This window comes from Bos javanicus, chromosome 13 (genome assembly GCF_032452875.1).
Source record: "Bos javanicus breed banteng chromosome 13, ARS-OSU_banteng_1.0, whole genome shotgun sequence".
NCBI lineage: Eukaryota > Metazoa > Chordata > Mammalia > Artiodactyla > Bovidae > Bos > Bos javanicus.
Window position 1 is genome coordinate 59,767,108 of NC_083880.1, and position 8,397 is coordinate 59,775,504.

An 8,397-nucleotide genomic window follows, 5' to 3' on the forward strand; every position below is an offset into this window, starting at 1 on the left:
AAGCAGAGCGGCAAACACTGCAGACTTGTAGTGTCCAGCCTGGGTCCCAGTCTGAGCAAACTCCTGTGCCATGTGCCTGCGTCTCTCTCTCTCTCTCAGTGGCCTCATGCCTCACCCCACGTCCAGTCCCTCAGTAAGTCCTCCAGGTTCTACTGCAAATGCATCCCAAATCCAGCCACCTGTCATCCCTCCCCGGCGGTCTCCGGGGCCCATCGTCCACCTCACATCAACAACTGCAGTGACTTCCTTTTGGTCACCCTGTTCTCCTTGCCCCTGACAATCTGTTCACACAGAGTCACCACATCCATTAAAGCCCACCGCATCTTCCTTTAAAGCCCTCAGGAGCTCCCCACTACCCCTAGAAATGTATTACTAAAAGCCTGAAGAGCCCTGTAGGACCTGGCCCCTACCTATCACTGTATCCTTCTGTCCTGCTTTATTCTTCTGACTTCTTCCGATGTATCATGTATTCTATTTCCCTTGTCCCTCCACTAGATTATAAGCTCCCTGAAGCAGGGGGATTGTTTTCTTCACTCATGTACCTTGACAACCTGATGGCACAGTGCCTGACACATAGTAGGCGCTCAACAAATAACTGGTTGGATGAACATGTGAAATGGAAATAAGACCTCCCGATCAACTGCCTCCCAAAGTAGGTTCCTATTCAGCCACATGGGGGCATCATTCTAAAGGGTAATCATAGCTTCAGGTTCTTTCAGCAAAGGCCATTAGAGGGCAGAACAAAAAGCACAGTGGGGTGGGGGGAGCATGGTGTAAAGGGAATGCCCCCAGCATTTCCCTGCCACCTGGGTTGGATTCAATTCAGTTCAGTCGCTCAGTCGTGTCCGACTCTTTGCGACCCCATGAGTCAGCACACCAGGCCTCCCTGTCCATCACCAACTTCCCGGAGTTCACTCAGACTCACGTCCATCAAATCAGGGATGCCATCTAGCCATCTCATCCTCTCTTGTCCCCTTCTCCTCCTGTCCCCAATCCCTCCCAGCATTAGAGTCTTTTCCAATGAGTCAACTCTTTGCATGAGGTGGCCAAAGTACTGGAGTTTCAGCTTTAGCATCATTCCTTCCAAAGAAATCCCAGGGCTGATCTCCTTCAGAATGAATTGGTTGGATCTCCTTGCAGTCCAAGGGACTCTCAAGAGTCTTCTCCAACACCACAGTTCAAAAGCATCAGTTCTTTGGCACTCAGCTTTCTTCACAGTCCAACTCTCACATCCATACATGACCACAGGAAAAACCATAGCCTTGACTAGATGAACCTTTGTTGGCAAAGTAATGTCTCTGCTTTTGAATATGCTATCTAGGTTGGTCATAACTTTTCTTCCAAGGAGTAAGCGTCTTTTAATTTCATGGCTGCAGTCACCATTTGCAGTGATTTTGGAGCCCAGAAAAATAAAGTCTGACACTGTTTCCCCATCTATTTCCCATGAAGTGATGGGACCGGATGCCATGATCTTCGTTTTCTGAATGTTGAGCTTTAAGCCAACTTTTTCACTCTCCACTTTCACTTTCATCAAGAGGCTTTTTGGTTCCTCTTCACTTTCTGCCATAAGGGTGGTGTCATCTGCATATCTGAGGTTATTGATATTTTTCCCGGCAATCTTGATTCCAGCTTGTGTTTCTTCCAGTCCAGCGTTTCTCATGATGTACTCTGCATATAAGTTAAATAAGCAGGGTGGCAATATACAGCCTTGACGTACTCCTTTTCCTATTTGGAACCAGTCTGTTGTTCCACGTCCAGTTCTAACTGTTGCTTTCTGACCTGCATACAGATTTCTCAAGAGGCACATGCTAGTAAAGTAATGCTCAAAATTCTCCAAGCCAGGCTTCAGCAATATGTGAACCGTGAACTTCCTGATGTTCAAGCTGGTTTTAGAAAAGGCAGAGGAACCAGAGATCAAATTGCCAACATCTGCTGGATCATGGAAAAAACAAGAGAGTTCCAGAAAAACATCTATTTCTGCTTTATTGACTATGCCAAAGCCTTTGACTGCGTGGATCACAATAAACTGTGGAAAATTCTTCAAGAGATGGGTTGGGAAAAAAAAAAAAAGAGAGAGATGGGTTGGATTAGGAAGGTTATTAAGGGCCAATCACCTTCACAGTGAGCACCTGAGATCCTCAATGCCCAGATTAGTTCTTTAGCGTCTACTGATGATAATCGCAGCCACCATAATTTAAGCACTAATTTTGTGCCAGGTCTTATGTGTACCTTACTTCATGTAGTTCAGTAACAACCTGAAAGTATCATAATTAGCCCATTTTGTGGAGGAAGGTTCTGAAGCCTAGCTCAGTGAAGGGATTTGGCTGAAGTCATATTCCAAGTATAAGGACCAAGATTTGAATTCCCAGCCACCTGACTCCAAAGCTATGGCTTTGGACCATCAGGATCTACTGCTGTGAATAATGCAGGCCCAGAGACAGCGGTGGGAGGAATGACGGACAGGTGGGGAGAAGGGCAGGGGAAATCAAGGAGGGCTTCTCAGAGGAGGGCACCCTTGAGCTGGGCTGTGAAGGATGACCAGGGCTTGGTTCACTAGCAAGGAGGTAAAGAGTTTTCCTTCCTCTAGAGACAAACCCAAAGGATGCGTGAAGGTATGGGGCAGGTAGATCTGGTATGACATTAGATGAGTCAACTAACCTCTGGGCTCTGGGAAGGAGCCAGTGCCAGAGACTGCATCTTGTCCCTACTGAGGGACAACAGTAAGGTCCCCTTCTGACCCATGGGATGAGAGAAGGCTGAGGAAACCAAGAATGGACTCCAGAGCCCCAGGGCTAACCCCTTCCTCCTCATTTGACTCTCTCTCTGCTCTGCAGTCTTCCCATCTATAAAACTGGCTCTCAGCAGAATTTCTGTATTGTAACAATTACTGTATTGCTAGGAACGCTGTTTCCCAAACCTGTGAACTCATGGGCCCCCAGATCAGCCAGTACTGTTGGTTTTGACAACAACTCTGCTTCCAGGGCAGGTTTGGGACACCTCAACTCCCCGAAGGTGATGGAGTTTATTCAAAGATTTCAGACTTATAAGATAGCAAGTCAGCTTGCAACCTCCCTCCCCAGGCCAGGGGTTTGTGCTTTCTTGGACGATTTTCAACCAGGAACTTGGAGGGCAAGGCCCCAGTCAGCAGAGACGCCAAAGGTTCTTAGCAGGTGGGACCACTTGACCCCATGGAGATGGGACAGCTTTCCTTCCAGGCAGGCCAACTGCTAACTGCTAAGTCACTTCAATCGTGTCCAACTCTGTGCGACCCCATAGACGGCAGCCCACCAAGCTCCCCCATCCCTGGGATTCTCCAGGCAAGAACACTGGAGTGGGTTGCCATTTCCTTCTCCAATGCATGAAAGTGAAAAGTGAAAGTGAAGTCGCTCAGTCATGTCTGACTCTTAGTGACCCCATGGACTGCAGCCTACCAGGCTCCTCCATCCATGGGATTTTCCAGGCAAGAGTACTGGAGTGGGGTGCCATTGCCTTCTCCGTCCAGGCAGGCCAAACAGGTCCCCAAATCCCCAGTGGAGGTCATAATTCAGGAGAGACTCTGGCCCCATCTGAACACTCTCTGCTCACCAGCCAGATGACAGAGATCTAAAGTTGTAAGTGGTGGGGAAATTTGAGGTGAAGAGGGGTGAGGGTTATCACAAAGGCCAAAAAATTATCTAAACCAATCCCTGAAGCCCCAAGGGCACAGGTAGAAGTGAGCAAGAGACAAAGTACCAGTGTCCTGAGCTGGTCTTGAATTTGAATATTACCATACTCCTTACTGGCTCTATCCTCTCTCTGAGCCTTGACATCCTCATTGCTATAGGAAGACAATAATCATACCTGCCTCAGAAGGTGACTGTGAGAAATCAAATAACATGTATGAGGCACACATGAATCAGGTGTTCGTTGTTACCTGAATCAGGGCAGAAACTAGATAAGCTGTGACCTCAGGGTTCCACTTGCTAACAGCGCTCAGGTTCACAAGAGTGTCTGAGATCTTGAGCACAAGAAAATGGCATTTTCTAAAATTCAAGTCTCTTGCAGATTTAGGAGATTTAACAAGGGAGAGAAATCTAGCCCACAGTATCCATCAGTTAACAAGGCTTGGTAGGCACATGCTCAGTGCCAGGCCCAAGGGTGCATGGTGGGGTTCCTTGAGGGTCACCCCCCATGCACAGTCTTCAGGGGAGAGAGTCAATCACTAAAGGACACAGATGCAGGTGAGGGGCAAGACAGACCCCAGGAGCTTGTCACAGGCAGACATGGCCTGTCAGGAAGCCAGAGAGCCTTTCTCGAGAGGACTTTGGAGCTGAGAGCTGGACATTGTACGGTATTCATCCAAGTGGTCAGAGAGCTGATGAAGTATGTGCCAGGAAAAGGGAGCAGAAGGTGCAAAGGGCAGGAAGCCCCAAAGCATGTGGTTCATGCTAGGAGCCAAGTGAGGCATGAATGAATGAATTGAATCTCTTTGAACCAGTCTTTGTAATATCAGATTCTAAATGAATTTAACCAGATGGTTAAGTAAATTATGGCACATTCACACAGTGAATACAATCAGTCATTTATAAGGAACGAGTGCTCATGCATGAAAATGGATTCTCTCCAGGATACCTGATAAGTGATTTCCAAGAATAGGGCCTACATGTGCCAGGCACTGTTCTTAGCACTGCACAAGTATTAACCCATGATCCTCACCCCAACCCCATGAGGGAGAAAAGAAAGAAAAACACGAAGTATAGGTTACAAAAAGCAGTTTATTAACGCGTACAGTGCACATCACGAAGGAGAAATGAAGTAAAAAGTAACTCAAAAAAGGCAGGTTAGAATTCTAGTTTATATAGCGTCTTCAACAAGGAACAATAAATCTGTAGAAAATGATGGGACAAAAGAAAGCTTTTTAGGCTTCCAAAGATGGCAGACTGTGGGAAGGTAAATACAGGGGAGGAAACTAATAGAAGGTTTGTTTGTAGATTCCTCTGGTGTCATCTCTAGGTTGGAATGTCTGTCTCTAATAAAAGAATTTATATCCTGCCTTTAGGGGTAGAAAAGGGGGAGGTTTTCTGCTTCCTGTTTTCAGTATAAAATAATTTTCATGTCAAAGAGGCACATTTTAGAATGACATACTGTGGTTTCCTTCACTTCCTCCCTCATATAATAAATCTATATAAATATGTATTTGCTTGTATCTGTATAGACACCACGAACATGCTGGAAACACACACCAAATGTTAACTGTGGTGGTCAGAAGGGTATATATAACTTCTGTTATACTGTTTTTTTAAACCTTAGAATTTTGACCCGTGCACTTCCAGATGGACAAGCTGAATTTAGAAAAAACAGAGGAACCAGAGATCAAATTGCCAACATCCGCTGTTTCATAGAAAAAGCAAGGGATTAAAAACAAAACAAACAAAACCCTGCTTCTTTGACTACACTGAAGTGTTTGACTTTGTGGATCACAACAAACTGTGGAAAATTCTGAAAGAGATGGAAATACCAGACCATCTTACCTGTCTCCTGAGAAACCTGTATGCAGGACAAGAAGCAACAGTTAGAACTGGACATGGAACAACAGACTGGTTCCAAATTGGGAAAGGAGTATGTCAAAGCTGTATACTGTCACCCTGCTTATTTAACTTCTATGCAGAGTACATCATGAAAAATGCAGGGCTGGATGAATCACAAGCTGGAATCAAGACTGCTGGGAGAAATACCAACAATCTCAGATATGACTTTAATGGCAGAAATCAAAGAGGAACTAAAGAGACTCTTGGTAAGGATGAAAGAGGGGAGTGAAGAAGTTGGCTTAAAATGGGATTCCCTGGTGGCTCAGATGGTAAAGAATCTGCCTGCAATGCAGGAGATCTGGCTTCTATTCCTGAGTTGGGAAGAACCCTTGGAGAAGGGAATGGTTACCCACTCCAGCAGCATTCCATGGACAGAGGAACCTAGTGGGCTATAGTCTATGGGGTTGCAAAGAGTTGGACGTAACTGAGGACTAGGAACTAAAGAGTTCTTGATGAGGATGAAAGAGTTGGCCTAAAACTCACCATTAAAAAAAACAAAGATCATGACATCTGGTCCCATCACTTCATGGCAAATGAAGTGACAGATTTTATTTTCTCAGGCTCCCAGATCACTGCAGATGGTGACAGCAACCACAAAATTAAAAGATGCTTGCTCCTAGGAAGAAAAGCTACAACAAACCTAAATAGTGTATTAAAAAGCAGAGACATCACTTTGCTAACAAAGATCTGTATAGTCAAAGTTATGGTTTTTCAGTAGTCATGTACAGATGTGAAAGCTGAACCATAAAGAAGGCTGAGCACCAAAGAATTGATGCTTTTGAACAGTGGTGCTGGAGAAGACTCTAGAGAGTCCCTTGGACAGCAAGGAGATCAAACCAGTCAATCCTAAAGGAAATCAACCCTGAATATACATTGGGGAACTGATGCTGAAACTCCAATACTTTGGCCACCTAATCCAAAGAGCTGAGTCATTGAAAAGACCCCAGTGCTGGGAAAGATTGAAGTTAGGAGGACAAGGGCATGACAGAGGATGAGATGGTTGGATGGCATCACCATTTCAATGGACAGGAGTTTGACCAAACTCTGGGAGATAGTGAAGAACAGGGAAGCCTGGCGTGCTGCAGCCCATGGGGTGGCAGAGTCGGACACAACTGAGTGACTGAACAACAGAGTCTTAACAGCACAGATCTCACAGTGATTATATTATGAATCTGCACTGTGAATTTCCCTTTGCCATACATTCAACAACTCATGTTTAAGCCTCTACTATGTGTCAGGCACTGTTCTAGAATCAGAGATCATTAAAGCCTTCCCAGCCCTTGGAGATCATCTAGACAAACCCCTTGTCTTTACAGAAGCTCAGAGACGGGGAAGAACTTACCCAAGTGACACAGCAAGTCACTGGCAATGCCAAATCTAGAACCCAGGACTCCCTCCTCCCTGCCCATAGCTCTTCTCACCTCACCCTGGAAACTCTCATAGGGTTCTTGTGTTTCTTGTTCTCCGGGGAGGACTCTTTTTAGGGAAATGCTCTGTACTGGTGCCCTGACAACCTTGCACATATATACACCTAGACCATGTAGGCAAGGTTTGACTACGGCTGACCTAAGCCTTGGTGGAACTCCTGGGATCTTCGGGAACATGGGAAGTCAGGCAGTCTTGTGAGGAGCTGCCACAAGGTCAATTCTCTCTTCAGGGGGACTGCTGTCATTGGGCATTTCTCATCTGCCACCCTGGTTTCAGTGAGGTGGGATTTCCATCCCCCTCTTTTTTATATATGTATTTATTTGGCTGTACTGAGTCTTAGTTGTGGCACACAGGATCTTCATTTGGTTGCGGCATGTGGGATCTAGTTCCCTCTCTAGGGATCAAATCCGGGACCTCTGCGTTGGGAGTGTGGAGTCTTAGCCACTAGACTACCAGGAACATCCCAAAACACCAACTTCTGCTTCATTTCAGCCACTGTTAATTTGGTTTCTGTCACAGTTGAGTTCAGTTGCTCAATCATGTCCAACTCTTTGCGACCCCATGGACTGTAGCACGCCAGGCTTCCCTGTCCATCACCATCTCCCGGAGCTTGCTCAAACTCATGTCCATTGAGTCAGTGATGCCATCCAACCATTTCATCCTCTGTTGTCCACTTCTTCTGCTTTCAGTCTTTCCTAGCATCAGGGTCTTTCTAATGAATCAGTTCTTCGGATCAGGTGGCCAAAGGATTGGAGCTTCAGCTTTAGCATCAGTCCTTTCAGGACTGACTTCCTTTAGGTTTCTGTCACAGACCATATCCTAAATAATGCACAAATTGCCAAAGCAGTCACAGGCTCCCTGAGATTCAAAGGAAAGGGGACATAGATGATAAGAGTGTTAAAGAACTTTGGGGTCACGTTTTTAACATGAGCTGGTCAACCCCTTCAGACCTTGGCTAAACCTGGCTACCTCAGGGAAGCATGTCACCACAGTCCACGTTAAGTTACACATCTGTCATATGTCCTTCGGAGCACAAGGCCATTAACCACCCTCACAGTAAGGATTTGAAACTTTACATTTATCTTTGTGGTTATTTCATTGGATCTCCCTCACGAGACCGTAAGTCCTATGAGGTCAGGGACTGAGTCTGTCTTCTTTACTACTGTTATCCCAGCATCTAACACAGCGCATGACATAGAGTAGGTGTTCAATAAGTATATGTATGTAAGTTATGAATGGATGAATGAATGAATGGATCCGGACAAGAGAGGGAAAGGTTTCCTGCAACGCAGTGTAAACGCTGAAGACTCCTCCTCAATAGAAAAACAGAGCTCAGGATCGTGACCCACTGACTGGAATGCTAACATGAACGCACATCTGCGCGAACTTCTCACAACCATCC

At 45.8% G+C, this 8,397-nt stretch overlaps 1 protein-coding gene across 1 annotated transcript in view; it reads right to left on the reverse strand.

The window, feature by feature from the left end:
• SNPH (syntaphilin) overlaps nucleotides 1–8,397 on the reverse strand; it is a 289,004-nt gene that overhangs the window by 159,925 nt on the left and 120,682 nt on the right. The gene's annotated exons all lie outside the window — the stretch shown is intronic.